This window comes from Nesoenas mayeri (genome assembly GCF_963082525.1).
Source record: "Nesoenas mayeri genome assembly, chromosome: 1".
In the NCBI taxonomy this organism is placed as follows: Eukaryota; Metazoa; Chordata; class Aves; order Columbiformes; family Columbidae; genus Nesoenas; species Nesoenas mayeri.
In genome coordinates this window covers 109030563-109048532 of record NC_137541.1, presented here as the reverse complement: position 1 = coordinate 109048532, position 17970 = coordinate 109030563, and positions in this window count along the sequence as shown.

Here is a 17970-nt window from a genome sequence, read left to right as displayed (position 1 = left end):
AAGATTGTCCTTCCATGAGTGGGTTTTGTGTTGGGATTGGGTTAGAGTTGCAAAAAAGACTTGAGCCCAGCAATATGCTGGAGTGCACATGTGCTGAAACCTGAAGCGATTTTGCTGGGTTAACAGAGTGCTACCCGGAGTCTGTTGATTATTTATTGGATTAAAGAGTCTGTGGGTCCGAAACCACTGTGGCCCAGGCTCTGCCAGCTGCTCCCCAGTACTGCCAGCAGAAGGGGACACGGTAGTGATGCCTCCTTTGGTGCCCCAGCGCCAGGACAGTGGCCTGTGCGGGGGCTACGTCAGTTTGTCTGCCTTGAACAAAAGTTGGAGTCAGATTTAAGGGGTCTTTCTGATTAAAATTATCTTGGAAACTGGTGTGCTTCCACGGAAATCATTGGTTTAGCAGAGCTGGCCTTTCTGAGGGAGGAAAATAGCTGCTCTGTCATTTTGCAACTGCTTCAGTTGTAAGTGGCGCAAATGATGGTTTGTAAGTCATTGTTGTCAGCAGGTCTTGATACATTAGGTTCAATAACAGTCAAACACATTTCTTGTTTACCAACACCTTCAAAATACATATGGTCATGCCCTATTTTTTGCTTGTTGGAGCAGGAAATACACAAAACAACTTCAAATCTCTCCTTGAGCAGAAAAAGCTGATTTCCAATGTTTAAAAGAAAGTTAATTATAACAAATATATGATCAGAAATTGTCAAATTAATTTTTACTTTTGTCATAAGACACTATTTTAGTTTACAGCCTGAGTACTACAGGATTTGGGAAATAAAGCAGCCCCAGAAGGATCCAGACTTAGACACCCATTCTTTTTGCTGCAAACAAGAAGACTTCAGTGAAAACCAGCCATGACCTGCACAAAGGGCATCAGCACTGAGTGGGTGCTGTCAAGCCTGGCTAGCCACATGGTTACTTTAATACAGAGCCTCCATCAAATTCCTGGAATTGATTACTTAACTCCAGGGAAAATAGAATGATTGAATGTCCTGAGTTGGAAGGGACTCACAAGGATCATTGAGTCCAACTCCTGTCCCTGCACAGGACAACCCCACAGTTCACATCATGTGTCTGAGGGTGTTGTCCAGTCTCTTCTTGAACACTGTCAGGCTTGGGGCCGTGACACCTCCCTGGGGAGCCTGTTCCAGTGCTGCACCACCCTCTGGGGGAAGAACCTTTTCCTCATGTCCAATCTAAACCTTCCCTGGCACATCTTCCTGCCATTCCCTCGGGTTCTGTCATTGGTCACCAGAGAGAAGAGATCAGTGCCTGCGGCTCCTCCTCCCCTTATGAGGAAGCTGTAGCCACCATGAGGTCTCCCCTCAGTCTCCTCTTCTCCAGGCTGAACAAACCAAGTGATTTTAGCCACTTCCCATAAGGCTTCCTCTCCAAACCCTTCAGGAACTTCATAGCCCTTCTGGACACTCTCCAGTAGCTTAATAGCTTTTCTATCCTGTGTTGCCCAGAACTGCACACAGTGCTCCAGGTGAGGCCGCACCAGTGCAGAGCAGAGTGGGAATAGTCATGTAGCTGAAGGCAATGGAGGCAACTCTTGAGTGGTATCACAATTTCTCCTGCAAACGTTCCCGGACAACGGTGTGTCTGTACGCTACGGATAGGAGAACTCCAGTGGAATTAGTCAATACCATGCCATGGCTCTCTGTTGCCTGAAAGCCTTTATTACCAAAGAAAGAAAACTGCTACATAAAGTGAGGTTGTGTTATCCATTTTCTGGGTAAAAGCTGCTCATGATTTTTCCACCTGTTTCGCAGGGACTCAGATAGCAATGCGAGACACGGTGGTGGGCTGAAGGGGCTGGTGGCTCCTACCCCAGTCACAATTACTCTTCTTGAAACAGTCCTCAGCTTAATAAACCAGTAGGGCTCATTGTGCCCCAAACTGGAAGAAATCTGCCCAAAGACACCCCCTTCGCAACCCCCTCATAGAAAAAGCTGCTTGTTAAATTCCCACCCCCTCCCCACCCCAGCGGGAGCTGCCAGCGCCGCTACCCCCGCGGGCCCCCACACGCTCCGCTCCGCCGCGTCCCCACCGCCGCTCCCGCCTCCGCCGTCCCGCCGCGGCTGCGGGAGCGGAGCGGGAGTTGGGCGGGCCTGGGAAGGCCGCCCGCCGGGGAAGGCCTCGGCTGAGGAGACACCTGGGTTTCCCTGGCAACAGGTAGGCGCCCGCCGCCGCGGTCGGGGGAGCCGGGGTTTCCCCGCTACGCGCTCTGCCGCGCAGCCGGTGGGCCCCGCCAGCGCCTCGGCGGCCGAGGGCGGCCGGGCAGGATCGGGCCTGGCACCGGCCGCCACGGGGCAGCCCCGGGCCAGGCCCGCCGCCCCCTCGCAGGAGGAGCTGGGTCGCCAGGCGAGGAGCGGCCCCCGGCCGCAACGAGAAGGTAAGAGGGTCCTGGCGGTGGCAGGCGGGCAGCTGGGACAGCGCTGGGGGTCAGCTACACGGGTTTACCCCGGGCCATGGCGTGCCCCGCCTTACCCTGGCCCGAGAGTGGCGGTGAGGGTGCAGCTCCCCAGCCCAGGAAGGTCCCGGTTTCCCCGGGGCTCGCAGGCTTCCCCCGTACCGCCCTCCGCCTCTACCGTCCCACTTTGCCCGACGTGGGCTTCTTCCCTCCCGGGTGCTGCCACCCGACGTGGCCTCGCCACCAGCCTTCTTGCGCCTGGGTGGCTTTTGTCTGCCGGGCAAGTGTGCCCGCTGGCTCCCAGCACCGCCCAGCCGCCCGCTTGGGCCCATGGAGCCCGCCTGGGCCCAGCAAGGTGCTGTCTCCCCTTCCATCTGCATCAACCGCCCAAGGCTTGCCTGCCTCCCACTTAATTTCCTTCTTGTTTACATTTATCCTCAGTGAAGGCTGGCAGGTCACTGCTGCCTTTTCCCCTCATCACCAACACGGGCGTGCCCAGCATCCCACGCTGGGGTGCTGGTCCGCATGCTCCATCTCAGCACCCACCAGCCTTTCTGCCCGGTATCCCAGGCATGTACGTATGGATGCCTGACAGTGAATCTCGCCGTCTTTTGCTGGGCACGGACGCATCAAGTTGGGCACAGTTTTGCTGTAATGAGGCTGTGTGGCTCCTGGACCAGAGCTGCCTCCTGCGTGGGTGGTGAGCTCATGTCTGTCTGCGTGTGCCCCTGTAGACAGACAGGCCCGCAGTCCAAAGCTCTGTTCCCTCGGCAGGTTACGGGTCCCCTACTAGAGGGGATGCACGAAAGGAAACAGCCTCTCTGTGCCAGGCATAACCTCCAAAATTTGCTGCTGGGTGAGGTCAGCTGGAGATGGGCAGTACTGTAAAGGCTTGCCATGTTGTGGCTAAGTAACTCCTACCACTTTATTTTCTTCTCTCCCTTAAATCAAATCTAAAGCACAGGGAAGGGCAAAAGAGAACAATGGATGTTCTAGTACATACTCTTAAAAAAAACCAACTCAAATGTTTACAAAAACTAAAAAGATTTAAAAAATTAAGAAAAGCTCTTTAAAGAAATTATCCCCACTTAGCCTTTGCTTATTTGTTTTGTAACAGTTATGCTGGAGTAGTGTGTGCTGCTGAAGGTAAATGTGAAAGTCTTCCCATAAAGCCTATCAAGAAAATGGGGCTAATTGCTGACCTCAGCCACTAATATAACAATAGCAAATAGGCCACAGCATCACAAAGATACCAACTGACCTTGAATGTCAATTAACAGGAGGCTTTATCCACATTTTCTTATTGCACGCAAGATCTCTGGACTTTGCTGTGTCGCTGTGTTTCCTGTGTGTTATGTTTGCAGAAAAAGAAAAGGAGCACAAAGCTCCCTTTATTTTATTAAAACGAGAAGTTGATTATAATTCTGTGGCCAGTGTGATATTTCCTGATAATATAAAAACTCAATTCAAAAAGGAAATAATGTGTTACCTTGCATTGTTCCCCAAAATAACTTAGAAGGCGATAACTCGATAAAAAATCATTTCTATCACACCCTCTGGTTACTTAAATGTAGTTGTTATGTTTCCAAAAATAGATAGTCCCCAAGTGTGCCTGAAATGTGTAACATGGAGGTCAGTTCCATGTCATGCGTAGCCTTTTCTGCCACAGCCATTTTGCCTTAAAATTGTCATGGACTTCTCCTGTGTTTGTTTCTTTAATTCACTCATAGTTTTGCATTGTTCTACAAAGTAGATGCATGCTTGTAAACAGAGACAAGCTTGTAATCAGAAAGCAGCCAACAGTAGTTGTTTGGCATCAGAAAAAAATTAAAAAAAAATGTTCAGAGTTTGAAATAAGGGAAATTATCACTTTTTATGGCTTCTGGCAAAACTCCATGACTAACTTCCTTAAGAAATGTATCTACCAAATAATGAATAATGAACCAGTATCTCTTTAAGCTCTCCACAAAATCTTTTCTTTGTCTTATTTTTCAATGACTTATATTATTTTGGCTTTCCCAGCATTGTTGCTATTAAATCAGCCTTCTGACTGTGAGGATGGATGTCTTTGCAAACAGAGTGGCCAGGAATTGCGCAAAGCCCAGGAGGAGCATGCTGGGGCGGGAGCTGGGGGGTCGGGGCCATTCCAGAAGGAGCAAAATGCTTTTCCTTGTACTTAGCCTCAGGCACAGACATGGCTTACGCCTTCTCTCAGTCAAAAATGGAACTTCAGAGGCTTAACCATACACTCGGACGGCTGCTAATGAGACTGTTCTGTCTCTTCATACATTTCAACCTCTACGTGCCATATTTCAGTCTCGGGCCTTCTGGGCATTTGTGTCTAATTAGGCTGGAGGGCCTCCAGTTCGGATTACCTATGCCGCTTGGTGCCCAATTTCTTTATATGACTTTGGCAATAAAGCAGATTACCGTGGGTTTATTTGCAAGCAAATTAAGGATAGATATAAGCATTCTTGTAAACCCTGTGCCTGCTTTCTTAGCACTGATTGAATTCCACCATCATATGGTTCTTTCTACATGAAATGATCAGTGTGCTGATTATAGCGTTATTGTAACTGGAGGTACTCTGTAGGATGCAAGGCTTTTAAATACTTCATCTTCTCTTGCCTTTTTATTTATTTATTTTTTTTTTTTTTCCAAGGGAGAAACAATACTGCTTCAAGAAAAGCTTCCCAGTTCCAGATAGAAATAATGAAAATGAGGACAGGACTCTGAGCAGAGCTATACATAGCACAGCAACTATTGATTTGAGTTTGCTTATGTTTTCATAACAGCCTAGAGTACAATGGAGAAAACACAATACATAGCATGTGAATTGGTGTTTAGCACTGTGAGGTAATATTCCAGTGTTTAGGACTGCTATTTACTAATACTTTAAAAGAAAAAAGCCCCTGTGCATTATAAGAGGAATGTGGAAGGACTGTTCCAGGTGCCTCCTCGGTCAACACTGAATAAATAAACCAGACCTTAATTCTCAAGATTGCTGTCCACTTTGTAAGTGCTAGGACCTCTCTCAGGATGTCATCCCTGGTTTTATTAAGCCAAGGCTTGAAGTGAAATCCCAATTCCAGTAAACTAAGTAACAAAATTCACTGAATAATTGTTTAATCTTGGATGTTAGGAGAACTGAATACATATTCAGAGCCACATACCACATTAAATGAACCTTAAAAATATCTAGAAATATGTATTAAAATGTGTTTTGTGAAATTCTAGGTGGCAGGGATGAAACCCAAATATTAAAGTACCCTTCTAAATGAATAAACCATTTTTTCAGGATTATAGCAAATATCTACAGATCTTCCAGTACTTGCCATCCTGCAGTCTTATGTAACTGACCATAGATTTTAAGTGCTTAACTTCAGACACTGGTAGGTAAATATTTTGGATTAATAACTACAAAGATAACACATTCCAGAAAACATCAGATTCTTCACAGTTATAATTTTGGAATATTAAACTTACAGCTCAGAAATACTGTGTTTGAAAACAAAATTCTTCATGACCTCATTAGGAAGACCCAAGAATAACTGTCTCCTGAAATCCAAGCTCCTGTTTAGTATAAATCTTAGGGATCCTTGCCTCAGGTTCCCCTGTGACAGGTCTGTGGAAATGTTCTGATGCTGGGATGGTGAGGAACAGTGCATCGTGGAAAGTGGGTGTCTTCTGCCTGTCAGGCTCCCAGATTTTGCCTGTGATTGTGCAGTTGATAGAGTCAATTTTGTTTCTTTGAAGAAAAGAAATCACAAGTGAAACACTGATACCTAATTCGTCGATTTAAATAATATGACATTAGTGAAGCAGTTCCACGTTTTAGGATGCTCTAAAAAAATCAGAACGTCGTGTTTGCAGGACTTGGAGCCACAGTAAACTCATTATTCCTAACATTGCATATATTATGAAAAAGGAGAAAGGCTGTCTGAATGTCAAATAGTGTCAAATATGTGCATCCAATGGTAATACCGTGCAGCCACCATTTTATAGGCAACTTTTATATTAAAGGAATTTCCTTCCTTTCTGAAGCTCTGAGACAGACGGGACAGGCAATCACAGTTGGAATGTTTCTGTGTTCACCTCTGGAATACGGAGGAGTCAGCATAGAGGGGACATTGCCTGGTGGCAGGAGCAGCTGGAGAGGCTTGGTCTTGCGTGCTCAGAAGTGGGCACATCGGTCCTTTCGAAGGTCCTTGTGCCTTGTTTCCTGCCTCCTCAGACCATGGCGAGGGGGCGCCTTTCAATGCCTTTGAAATCTGCCTAAATCTTGTGGCGTTAGCCTCTACCTGTTTAGGAATACAATAGTGAGCTTTGATGTATCGTGTCGTCGTTCATTGTCATAGAAGGCAAAGTAACTGCTCACTAAGATGTGCCTTCAGAAGATGCTGAGCTACTTTTCATGGGAAAACTAACACTTTAGAACTGCTTTTTCATCTTGTAACATTCCAGAGATCAATGGAAATCTGCAAGTGTTAACCTTGAAAAGGAAACTGGTTCTTGGCCCTGAATGGGGAAATGGAGGTGTTCTTGTGTCAGAGAGCAGTCCTGAGAGATCTCAGAAGCTACAAACCTGAGTCCACCTTGTCTTGCCAAAATAATTTTATGGTGAAGGGCTTCAGAAATATTTTTAGGTAAATCAGATATGTGTTTCCTAGTGTTTCAAATGTAAAGGAGAGCATAAATGCCTTAATAAGTTAGGAAGGCAGTAGCCTCATTTATCAAAAAGATAAGAGAAACCCAGATGACAGAATTATCAATATTTTGCAGAGGAAAAAGCTTATAGTAAGATGAGGCAGGGCACTGCTGTGGGTTAGTGGCTTTGTCTTTTGGTCTCAGAACACTAACTTGGAACTCCGACAAAGCATTTGGGAAAAAAATAGTCAAGTCTGGACTTCGTGTGATGTTACAAATGAGGTGCAAGTGGCTTTTTAAAAGTTATAGTTCTTTATTTTATTTGTATAAAGTTGGAGTAGGGCTCTGTGGCTTGGGTAGTTGTACTTTTTTTTCAGCACTTTCTGAAGTCATTGTAGCTGCAGCTTGGCTGTCATGTGCTTCTTTTAATTGGAAGGTGGCCATGTGGACGGTTGGCAAGCCTGTTTTTTGGAAGTCTGGACATTATCTTGCTGCTTTGGGGCCTCTGCAGTATTAATAAACCATGAATAAACTTCCTGGCATTTCTTTAATGACATTATGGTTAAAGAACAATCAGTTTAAGCCTTCAGAGAATAGCTATTGCAGAAGAACGGTAAACACAGTCCACTGACATCTAGCAAATGTCTCTTTTCTTTGCTAAAGCAAAAAGGCTTGTTGGATCTTTGCGCAGCAGAAAGAGTAGTCCTGGAACACAGGATATATAAGTATAAATAGAGTATAAATAATAATCTACCACTAATAAATATATAAATGATAGTATAATTATTAATTGTATAAATAATAAACTACCACTAATAAATATAACCCTTCCACTCTAGAACCTTGTGCATTCTCGTTAGGAATCTTTTCTTCACTTGATCTGCATATGATATTAATTTAATTCCTCGTCCTGATCTTCAATTCATGTTTTGGGATCTTGTCTGGAAAATACTGTTCAAGGTGCTTTCTAGTGTGTGCCTCAGCTGGCCAGAGCCAAGAAAATATGCTTAGATTTAGCAGGGATCTACTTAACTTTCCTTGGACAGGGGGCTGCAGGCCGAATTGCAATGCCGTGTGTGTGGAGGGCCATTAAAAACCACATTTCGTAGAGACCTGCTGTGCAGGGATGCTACAGGGTGAGCCAGGAGTTCATCTGGTCCATGCTGCTGCTCTTTGAGGAGCTGAGTAGTGTGGCCAGCAAGAAGGGGCTGTCTGTGCCGTGAGCCTTTGGTCAGCAGCGTCTTGCAGGTGAGTTTTTCAACAGCAGCGTAGGGGGTTCTGGGGGATGTATGTAAGGAAAAGATTGTCACGCGAATGGTGGTGAAGCAGTGGAAGAGGCTTCCTGGGGAAGCGGTGGAGTCACCATCCCTGGAGGTGCTTAAAAGTTGTTTAAATGAAGTTCTTACGGACATGGTTTAGTGCCATAGTTAGGTTATGGTTGGACTCAATGATTCTGAGGGTCCCTTCCAACCTAAATGATTCTATGATTCTCAGGATTTTCCTTGCCAGTGTACTTCTGTATCGAATGTCATGGGAGCTGCAGTTAGCAATACCACACTTTTTCCTCTCCTACAGTGTAGCTCCCTGTGACACATGAATCACTAATGAGTAGCTAATTAGGTGCAAGTGATCATGATTGTATTCTGTTTTCCTGTAATAAACATATGCAAGCCCCTATTCTCACTTGTTTATGAAAATGGCCGATTTTGTAGTAGGGATAACAAGTTTCAAGACAAAAAAATGGTTGAAAATTTTCTTGCTGTCTAAGAATGTTAAACTTGGTGACCAAAATGACAAAGAAAACCCAACAAAGAAAAATTATTACTATGGAAATTCCCATGAGAAGGTACAAATGTGGAGGTTCTATAAAATAAAAGCTAAGAACTTTAGTAAATTGATAAAGGCACAGAAAAATCTCAATGGTGAATAGAATTATGGATTAAATTTCTTTTTCTTTCTTTCTTTCTTTCTTTCTCTTTCTTTCTTTCTTTCTTATCTCTCTCTCTCTTTCTATCTCTTTCTCTCTCTCTCTTTTCTTCTCTCTTTCCTTCTCCCTTTCTCTCTCCCTTTCTCTCTTTCCTTCTTTCTTAGCATAGTAAGAACAAAGGTAGTTTGTGTAAAAGAATGGGCCATTGCTGGGTGAAAATGTCTGTTGGATTTAGAGCAAAGTATTCACTGAGTTACTTCTTTTCTTCACATGTCAGTGAAGGACAGGCCACTTTGCCTCTGCTGATGCTGATTGTAAGGTGCGTAACACCTTCCTCCACCTTTGCTGTGCTGCTGTGTGAACTACTGCCGTGCTACTGTGTGAGCTGTTACCATTAGGCTCATTTAAACATCTGGACCTGACAACTAATACCCAGAAGTTTTTCAGGAATTCACTGGAGAGTTCTGTGGGTTATGAAGCTTGAATTTTTCAATATGCTTTGGAACACAGAGAAATTATAGAGAACTTGGGAATTTGTAATCAGTGCTTTAAAAGGGTATCTTCTGGATAATTGCAAGCCTATCAATTTGGCTCTGGATATGGAAAAAGTAAAAGAAATTCTACTACTGGACTGCATTTAAACTTCCTATCATTCTTTAAGACTAGTCACCCGTGATTTTTGGAAAATAGATTTTATCAGCCTGACTCTTTATTCCTTTCTTTATTCTCTTATTTGAGAGATAACAAAAACAGTTTGATCAATGCCATCGTGTTGAAGTAATATATAATATGCTTCTGTGAGGCATGATTTTTTGATGAAGTAACTAGACTGAAATGAAATCAATGTGATGCTTCTTAAATGGACTAAAAGCTGGCAGACAGGCTATGGAACATGACTGTAAATGGGGAATCCTCACTGAGTATGTGCCTTTCTGTTGGATCCTATAAGAACTGGTTATTGTCAGTAACTACTTAGCACTTTTATTGGCGGCCTAGATGGTAACAATATCAGTTTTCCACAGGACTAAGGGAAGTTTAAGAAAGAGGGTAGCTATCTGGTGCAAAGAGGTCTGTCAGTGTTAGTAAAGCAGGTGCAAGCTGCAGTATATCATGAATGAGGTTTCAGTGAGCTTCTTTGGCTCTTGGACACATGACTGGGTAAGGGTAAAGAAATATTTTGCATATGCAAATAGTGTTCTGGCAAATAAACATGATTTTAGGAAGGAGAAAGGAGGTTCAGTAATGTCTTGACAATGGAAGACTAGGAAAAAATGAACTCCAAGGTAACTATCTACTAGATTTACCAAGGAGGGGTGATTCAGTGTCACTTGCTCTGTTTATGTACCTGTTCTGGTTCACCGTGTTGGTAAAGGCGTTCTTCAGTGTAGCCAGCGAAGGCGTAACAAAATGTGGTGTCTGGAAGGCAAAACTGGACCCGAGGAAGGTTCACAAGTGTATCAGACAGGTAAACTGATCATTGGAATGTTAATGTCAGTACTGATATTATTTAAAAGGACATTCTGGTTAAAAAAGGGCTGCGATTCTGGGAAGTCTTGTGTTTTTCAGATCTCAACTTGAAGAAGGCTTCTGTCACATAAGAAATATTACTGAAATTCAATCTTTTTTGTGCTTAATACGGACATTTCCAAGAGAAGCATGTGTCTTGCTCTCTCCGAGGGCTTAATTGTTGAGTGACCTTTGAAGCTGTGTTCAGGCCTCTGAACATGGATGAAACTTAATTTAGTCTCTTGGTCTGTTCAGAATTTATATGAAAGAATTTGCTTTATGTTAAATTTTTGATTGTTAGGAATGGGAACAGGGGAAGTCCTGTGTCTATTTTAGAACCTGGCAGATGTCTATTTGCCACACTCCTTTCACCTGTTGCTCTCTTACCCTGTTGCTTAAAGACTTCCTCAATCACCAGCACAAAGAGAATGGGATTTTAACTTACAGATTCCTTCTGTTCTCTGATGCAGCTGTTTTTGGCCTGTAACTAGAGCAGCTGAATGTAGTGCTCAACTCAAGCAACTTTTCTGAACTGGCCAAATGCAGTAAGGGGCTAAGATGAAATTTTTACTTTGAGCTGAATGAAATTCTGGACTGCTCTTGACAGAGATTTCACCAAAACCCTAGTAGAGAGTTTGCCTGTGGCTGTGTTCATATTATTGCCCCTTGAGGGAGTTTTGTGGCTCTCTGCAGGGTAGTGATTGCTTGAGATTATACTGAATTTTCTTAGTATTGGAGTGGTGTGTGACAGAAAGCAAAAGCAACTGCAGTATTACAGGGTAGACGTCTTGGTTAGCCAGAGGGATCTCAGATGTACAGAGACAGGTTCTACTTTTGTCCATGTTCTCAAGAATCAGTAAAATTTAGAAATCTGATCTCTATAAATTCCACCGTGTTTAAGCACAGCCGTTACTATCTGTCCATTTTCTGCTTATACTGTTTCCTGCTCACAGGATTCTGGAAATAATGCATGAAAAAGTCTTCCATCTGGAACAGTTAATGTTCACCTTCATGCTTTTCACCTTTTTGCTAATTAAAACACAGCAAAAATGCTATTCAGTTGAATCAAGGTATTTCGTATGAAATTAGTAAAGTTAGTAATTATATGTACTTTTTTCTGTGTCCCTTTTGTCCACTGGAAAAACGTATCCTTCTGTCCTACTAAACTTGAAAATAATGAATCTGACTGGCTTTGCAGAGGGCTTTGAAATTGCATGGCTAGATCACCTAGAAACAGAGCGAGAACAAATATCTGTGAATCTCAAGCTGCCTTTGTATCCACTGGACCATGTTGATGACACCACTAAATACAGAATTTGGGAAGTACCCAAGTGCAAATGCATAACCAAATTTCAGGTCTTCCTTTAGGAATATACTAAGAATCTTTTTCTAAAACTGTGATGGTAAGTTCCTTTTCATGTAGTGGCGGGTTTTGTTTGTTTGTTTGTTTTTTAATGTATAAAACTATAAACAGAAAGTGTAACCCTCCAAGCTTGTTCTCAAGAACAAATTTACATTTTTTTTCCTATGACCATAACTATATTTGTGTGGGTATTTTTTTAGCTTTTTCCTATTCCAGTTTCTGCATTGAAAGCTTACCCTTTGTTCAGGTTCAATGCCTGTCTTCAGTTTACCTGTGATAGCAGCCTACAGCACACATAATCTATATTCTTCACCAGCTGTAGCAACAAACAGGAGCTGTTTGTAACATCAGTAGAAGTATCTCTCCTCTTTGAAGTTCTATCTTAAAATGATCCTTTCCCCGCAATTTTTGGCACCAATTGAGTTTCTTGTAAGAGCTGAACATTTCCCAGCAGGCTTAAAAAGAACATCCAGTTTCTTTTGTCCCCTGCCCAATTTGTGCTGGGCTGTGCCCTCCTGCTTTGCAGCTGGATTGGATAAAGGGCTGTCTGTTGTTCAAATGGGCCTTGGTGTAATGGTCTCTTAGCCTTGTGTCCAGGTCTTTAAGGGTTACAGTCTACAAATTACTGTTCTTATATCTTTTTGTCTTACTCGATCTTACTGAAAGAATGAGTGTGGCTGTCTCTGTTGTAGCCAGGACCATCAGTTTCCTTGCTGAAAAGGCAAGAGGGTTTCTGTTGTACGTGTCTATAGTCCGGTGACTTGCCCTAGGGCAGACATTGCAAACTCATCAGAGAGGACATCTGTTCACCTGTCTGACACCTCTGCTCTGAAGATTTTGGTTATTAAAGCATCTGTATGAAAGATACTGGCCTAGGTTAGCCTTATGTTTGTTTGCTAAGGCTTGTAAATTTAGTTGTTGAATCAGTTTGGTCTGCACAATCGCTGGTATCTTCCCAAAGACAGAAGTATTCAATGAATATTTACTATTAACTGTTCTGTTAAACATTTCCCCGTTTCATTAACACCAAGCTTAATTAGAACCCCAGAAAGGACAGTCTAATTTCTGTTTGAATAACTGCACTAACCTGCCACAATGTAAATCAAGGTTTTAGCAGGGTAATTCAACAACCTTGCCTTGTTAGTTAAATGATTAAACATCTGCTGTGTTGAAGAGAGAAACACATTTTGTCTTACACTTGCAGCTCATCCAATAGCTAGGAATTGAAGCTGTTGACTATCAGTGACTAATAGCTTGAAGTCCTGTTTCTGTGGCATACTGTGGTTGGCAAGACTCTGTCTGCTTCAAGGTTCCAGGGAAAAGTGTGATACTTTCTGAAAATAAAACAAACAAAATAGCCCAAAGAATGATGTCTTTCACTTATTACTCTGAATTGCATGTGCCCAGGAATACACACAATGTAAACTTAGAAATATTACTTTATGTTTAAACTTAGAAGTTAAAAAAACATGAGATTTATTTTGAAGCTTATAACCAATACTGTGAAAAACACGAAACTGTTCCCGAGTTATCTTCTGTTTTGTTAAATGTTGATCAAACGCAAGCACGGCTTGTATTTTTAAATGTTGGAACAGGAGCATACCCTGTAAACTGCGCTGTGTGGTGTTGTAGTAACTACATTGTACCAGTAGTGTACATTATTTCTATGCAGTGGTGTAAACCATCCTGTTTTCCCCTGCTGGTGCACCCCTTTCCCACTGCCCCTGGGTGCAGCAGAGGGGTAGGAATTTTGGAGAAACTGGCTGGGTGTCCCTGTCTGGCAGCCCCATCTGCTTGCAGTGTGCCTGCTGCAGATTTCACTGCTGAATGACCAGCCTCGATTGAAAAGGAATACATGCCAATGGCATGGACGTACATGCCAAGAGACTGGTACTAATTAGGAGCTTTCTGCTTGCAGTCTAGCACCCAGCCAGAGGTGCATGAGTATTTTGTATGACCAGTAGCTATTTATGGGTGACTCCTCAATACAAGCACTGGAAGGATTAGCAAGATGTGCCCTTTCCACAAACATCAGGGTCACAGCACTAAAGAATTGCAATGAGGTCATAAAAATATTATTTTTTTCTCATGCTTTAAAGATCAGCACTATTTGTCATGGAGCAAAATGGCTTGGAAGTTGAACTTCTGTTCCCACAATTGTATTTAAGAAGTGCTCATGAAACTTGACAGACTTATGACGGATTGTAAGCAGCTAAATGAAAACAATAGGCCAGCGATAGCCGTGGGACATGGGTGGGCCCCACCATCAGTGTATCTGCGCTGACAAAATCTTGTGTGGCAGGTAGGCGATGTCAGGGCAAAGCCCTGGGAGCTCAGGCAGTCACACTGCGACACATTGAGCTTCAGTTCCAGCCATTCCTCAGCTACTCAAACACTCTGTCTGAAAATATGTGTTAAATAAAGTGCATTTGTGTGTGGTGTTTTTTTTTTTTTTTTTAAGAGTGTGTCTTCTCATGGTGCGAATTTACATCTATGAACATGCTGGCTGTCACAGCTTTAACCCCAGCCCACTCTCTTAGTTCGAGAAGGCATATGTTGCCAGCTCAAGGCTGGCTCAGAGAGAGATAAATACAGATGGGTGCATGTGTATGTGTGTTCATATATGTGTTTATAGCTAAATGTTGTATTAACATGAATATAATTAACTGAGGAAAAGATAATTCTTGGAGAAGTTGTCTAGGACTGAAAGCCTTATGTGGCCAAGGGGAGAAAAGCTTACAAAGGGATGAATTTTCTTGATGTCTAGACCTTACTTAAAAGATGAAGAGAAGATACAGAAATGGAGAAGCAGGACATAAAAAAAGCAAAGTGGTGAGCTTGTTGATTGTGGTAATTGAGGATAGACTGATAACAGTGAGAAGTTGCTTGTAATTTATTGCCCACTTACAAATTGCAGATGGAAAGAAAGAGCTATTCTGCACAACCTGATACGACAGAGGCCCTTTTCCATCTGTAACCAACTGAAAATCTACTGCTGTTTTGTAATTCCTTATAACTGAATCAGAATCAGTAAAACACTTTGCTTCTTTCTTTTAAATGCAATTGCCTTTGGGTAGAAAATTTTTCCTCATCTCTCCTAAACTCTTTAAGTGGTGTTTCTGTGAGTACATGAAGATCTATTCTGCACAAAGGAATACTGTAGTCTGAAATCTGTATTTTGGAATCACATCAGATAGATTTCTTTACAAGATGGGACAAGCTAAATAGTTAATTGCATTGAAAATGCTTTAAGGTCAAAGATTATTATAATATTAAATTACACATGTATAATTTTAAAGGATATAGTGTATTGATCTATAGAACATTGAGAATATATTAGATCTGTAAAAAAACATTTTTGGAAATAAATTACTTATGTCTAAAAATCTGTTTATATACAAATTCTTTCATATCTCACATATATTAAGTGCAGTGTACTCTAAAGATCTTTTGTGGCTTACTGTTTGATCTGAACACCGTGTAATGAAGAGTTCTGCTTGTGATGGAATTTTGTGTAATTGAAAGCCCAAATCAAGCAGATGCCTAGTAGGGAAGGAATAAAATGCATAAGCTATAAATAAATGGAAACTCTGAAGTTAGTATATGAGGTGCTTTTTATTTCTACAACCTGGAACGCTAATTACAAAGACGAAACTACAAAAGATGGAAAGAAATTGCAACCACTGTTGCATCCAGAAGGTCTGTGTGAGAAAAAGCAGGTGAAAGAAAAGATGAGATCACAGAAGAGGTATTTTTGCAAGAAAAAAAGAGGCTCTTGCCAAACTACAAATACAACCAAAATGCAATGCAGTGAAGAATTAGAAACTAGATACTTTAAACAGGGGAGGGAATTCCGTAGTCCAACAGTATTACACAGGTGGGAAAGATTGTATCCTACTTATTGCATTTTAATTTCTATATCAGTTGAGGTACATTGTTTTCAGAAAATGAGATATAATCTGATTATCTGGTAATTCAGACAACTCATTTCCATGTTTAATTTTCAAGTGTTCATGACCTAGAACATTTCACTAAGCAGCTGATAGTGTGAGGAAGAGCTAAAGCTTTTGGTTCAGCCTCCTGCTGTTACGAGAGTATGTTGGTAGAAGCAGCTGCAAAAGAGCGAGGCAGATCTGCAAGTCGGATTCCTGCTACATTGGCTTGGAATGAGCTTGATATGTGGATGAGACGGGATTTTTGTCCTCCGCGTTCCTCGAGGAGATACGCACATGGCAAGGATGGAATCGTTAGACCAAATCTGAGCAGTGCTACGCAGGGACATAATACATAATACTTCATATACTCAAGTCTCCGGGGAGAACTAGAAGACAACAGGATTAACTATCAGAGTGGATTCTCTCTGTAGACAAACTCTTGTCTACGTGATTGGAGTAGATAACTGATGGAAGAACAGATAGTGCAGACTTCTGGATCAGACTAGTTTTGCACTTCTCTTTTTTCTCATTACAGCCTTTGTCATGAAAATGGATACACTTTATGCCATTTTCTGTTCTCCTTGCAGTCATTACACTGGAAATGTTATCGCTTTTAATTTCTCCAATTTTTACATTCCTAATGCCCAATATAATAATTTTCTCATAATTTATTCTTTTTTGCAGTGTCTTTATAAAAAAATTAGGATTGGTGGAGTTTGATACGAAATTATATTCTTCCCTGATAAGCTAAAGATGGGATTGTTTAAAGGAATAATTAATTATCCCAGGAAGCCATTTTCATTAAGACCTAGTTTTAATAGCTGGATAAGCATAAGAAAAAGTGGCAATGAGGATTTTCTCTAGATGCTGAGAAGTGAAGATGCTGTATTTCTCTAGTCTGACTTCCAGCATGAAAGAGATCCAGGGGTTCTTGCATGACTCTCTATATTGCTAAAAAGTCTAGCTTTGATCTACCAGTGGCAAATGATGGAGGATCTAATACAGCTTTTGGAGACCATTCTGTTGAGTACTTATTCTGGTGAAAACGAATGAAATTGAAAGTAGCTGGAGTAACTTTCTATTTGTGCAATGAATTGTCTGTCAAAGGCATGCAACCTTATTTTTGTTTTTTTTTTTTCAAATCTAAAATCTTTACAAAAGGATAGTAGCTTCAAGGGATGTTTGACAGATTTCCTTTCGCTTCAGCTGTACTGGACTTCTCATTTCATAAGCTCTCACTGTTCAAACCATATGACTTATTTCTAGATTGAAACTATCTAGTTTTAGTTTCTAGATTCTGCATTTTTTCCAATTTTTTTGTCTTTTATAAGAAAAGTTCTACACCAAAGAACAGCAACACTTGCTTTTTTTCTGTACCTCAGGTACCTGGTGATATAAAATTCTAAAGATTGTGCCCTTATTGCCCTTGAAATGAAGCTAGACTGTAAGAAATACAGCAGTAGATATATAGCTGATTGGAATGGTATTAAAATTGTGTTTTGGTACATGTATGTTCCTGGAGCTTGCTGGTATCCCACTGATTAGAGGTTGCTGAGTTATATAGTATCTACATATAATATATCTCCCATTCATATCAGAAGGTTTTCGGGACAGAATGCATTCTCACCTACAGAGATGTTACTTTTCCACATTCAGTCTTCTAACAAACTGGCTCATACTTTCATTTCTGTGCCCATTAAAAACAAGCCTTAAAATGGGCTGCCCCCTTTTGGAGACAATAATACTTTGTTTCAATGGTTTTTAAAAGCAATCTGAAGGAGAAATACCAATAATAATGTAAGCAGAGAATCCTGAGCACAGGAAGCCACTGCAGTGCAGAGCATAATTCGAAGAAAGCATTTGACAATAGCATTTTTGATGATTCATTCTCCTGACTCAAATGGCAGAGAGAACCAGGCATGGGAAAAGTGTATTTTTGCAATACAAGAATGAGAGACGAAAGGGCACACTTGTTGTGATGACCCTGGAAATGACAGCAGGTTATTCTGGTTTCTGTTCTGGGCCAGGTTGTGATGGGTGGGGGAAAAGGAGGCAGAGCACAATCAGTAAGTGTATGAATACAATATAAATTAGGGAGGGATGTGGGGAATATGTCTAACCAAGTATAGCTGACGACTTTTTTTGTAAGTTTGGCTGGCGAAGATAATTT